This window comes from Ctenopharyngodon idella, chromosome 1 (assembly GCF_019924925.1).
Source record: "Ctenopharyngodon idella isolate HZGC_01 chromosome 1, HZGC01, whole genome shotgun sequence".
Taxonomy (NCBI): Eukaryota; Metazoa; Chordata; class Actinopteri; order Cypriniformes; family Xenocyprididae; genus Ctenopharyngodon; species Ctenopharyngodon idella.
This window is the reverse complement of record NC_067220.1, coordinates 1,488,921-1,491,637: the sequence shown is the minus strand read 5'-3', so window position 1 is coordinate 1,491,637 and position 2,717 is coordinate 1,488,921. Positions and strand designations below refer to the sequence as shown.

The window sequence follows — 2,717 nt, the reverse complement described above, 5'->3', positions numbered from 1 at the left end:
TAATGTAAATCACAATCACCCTTTGAGAATAAACTTTTTCCCAAATTATTAGTTTTGATAGCTCACCTCAGCAAAATCAAAGACACCTCCCATTACAACATAGAGTGCCTACTGTAACATTAATAGTAAGTTACATCAAAACAGACATAAACAATAGTAATGAACTTTAATTAAATGATTTTGTTGGATTGTATCAATATCTTAAGTTTGTTGATATTGATTTTGCTCATAAACTAAAAAATAAATTAACAATGAAAAACAGCAATCTGACAAAGGTATCAAGGAAAATAAACACTTATTGTTAAACAATTCTTCCTACCATCAACACAAACACTCCACAGTTATTTGAACAATTCTGCCTTGGAGTACCCTGTTGAGTTAAATTGAAATAAACATGTTATAATTATTCAAAAATAAACAATGTGGTTGAATATCTAAAATGGAATTTAGTGATGGCAACAAGAAAACTGCTTACGTTGAGATCATCACGTCCATACTCTTTCCACGGCCCAGGATGTAGTTGCTGTGCAAGTATTCTACAAAACATTTAAACAACAACAATTAAAACAAAAATGGACTAAAAATAATAATGAAATACTAAAAAAACAAACAAACTGGGGTGGAACAACCCCAAACAAATTCTTGGCTCATTTATCATTGTTTAAACAATAAACAATAAAATATGATTCCAGCGATAACGTAGATTTAAATAGTTTAAGCATCAACGAAAAATGAGCCATAAAACAAAAAAAAAACCAAAATGCATGCAAAAGGATATATGGCACAAAACAGAACTACCATAATGCTGAACTTCTTTTGAATATTTTTTTCTGAAAAAACCTGTAGGGATCAATGTAACGACAGTCGCTGAAGTCAGTGCTGTACAGTGAATCAAGCATCTCTCTGCTTTTTGGTTTCATGATCTGTAAAACTGGTTCTATTAAATAATTCTTGGAAGATACAACTGTTAGTTATGTCAAAATATCTCAGTGTTACTTGCATTAAGGAGAACTGATCATTTAAACACAATAGACTTACACATATCATCCAATGGTTTGATGCCCAGGAAGGCAGTAAGATGAAGTCACATTCTGCTATATGGTCCTAATACAGACAACAAACATTTATAATGCCACCTAAAATGACCCTAGTTAACTTCTATTAAATATTTCAGTCATACTTACAGGTAAGTTAGCTGAAGGGTCTGCACACAACGGTGGCAACCATGTCACTGTCACATACAAGCTAAAACAATGGACCTTTATGTTCTGTTAGATACCATTTAAAATTACAGTTAATTAACCAAAAGCATGATATTGCATGTGATAATACTCACAGTCCCTTCAACATCATTTGGATGTCCCAAGGTAATAAAATCTGATCTGTCCAGAATTGTTGCTCCTACTTGAGCCAAAAATTGTTGTTGTGATTCCTTTTCATTTAAAGCATTTTTTATCTAGAAAAACAAAAACAATTGTAAGTATGATTATACACTTTGCATAAAAATGCAAAACAATTCAACATACCATCTTCATTTGGTCACTGCTTTGTGGATGCATGCCCTGTTTGGCTGCACATTTCGTAGGGCTGTCATGTCCATCACTGAACCTTGGCTGGGGTCTGAAAAGAGACAAAATATTGTGATCCAACTGTATTTATTAAGTGAAGTGAGATTTTGTAGTGTTTATCATAACATTACTTACAGTGTACTTGGTCTATTTGTTTAATATCACAAGTGAGTCTCTCACTATCATTTAGGGACTGTGGAGGTGTACCTTCACATACAAGAAAAAGTGATTTTTACAATACATGAAAAAATTAATAGTCATTGTAAGATAGATATATATATATATATATATATATATATATATATATATAATATAATATAATATAATTAATATATATATATATATATATATATATATAAAACTTACCAAGTACTATCTGACCGTAACCATTGAAGGTTAACTGATCACTTGGTGATACAGCTTTTCTTAGGCTGTCCTCCATGTTCTTATTCTGTGCTGTATTATAATGGTGAATGATGTTGCGCATCAAAAATGTGTGTCCTGATGGCGTGAGCATGTTCAGGAAATAATTGTTTTTGCGCATTGCAGCAAAACGTTGCTCTGCGGTTTGAGTATTTACCCATCCACAAAGTTCTGGGACTACTTGGACTCTCCTAAGAGCATCTCTTGGGTCTTTCGTGTTGAATTCATGGAATCTGTGATGCAAAGCATAATGCTCTGGTGATCCTGTCAAAGGATGGCGGTTGGTATCCTCCTCCTTATTTTTCAACCGTGGTAGATTAACTTTGAGCTTGCCTTCTTTTGCTAGCTGGATATTTGCTGTAGTTGGTTCAGCAAGTCTCCCTTCATGGGGACTGAAAGGCAGAGAATCTGCTTCATGAAGATTAACGTGTGCTGCAAGACCTCTAGCAAAGCCGTATATTACAACATTAGGAAAGTGCTTCCAACTCAGCAGCAAGTCCGCAAAGTCTCTGGGAGACTCTGCTCTTATGGTGAATTTGATGGAATACACTATTCCACATGGACATGTAATGACTGCCCAGCCACCTAAGAGAAATGTACAAAAGCACAATTTAAAAAAAGTACAATTTAAAAAAAATATGTAAAAATCATTACAATTACTAAAAAAAATGTCAGAGTAGGTTTGGAGTTAACAAATCCAGATAAATATGAAATTAAACGCATTTA

General features: G+C 33.5%; 1 long non-coding RNA gene across 1 annotated transcript; it reads right to left on the bottom strand.

Annotated features, from left to right (window-relative positions):
• Window positions 1–1,331: 1,331 nt before the first annotated feature.
• On the bottom strand, window positions 1,332–2,224 carry LOC127508761 (uncharacterized). The gene is made up of 3 exons (XR_007928919.1): window positions 1,935–2,224; window positions 1,527–1,620; window positions 1,332–1,456 (listed from the first exon to the last, which is right to left on the bottom strand). It is a non-coding gene; the product is annotated as an uncharacterized LOC127508761 (long non-coding RNA).
• Between the last annotated feature and the right edge of the window lie 493 nt (window positions 2,225–2,717).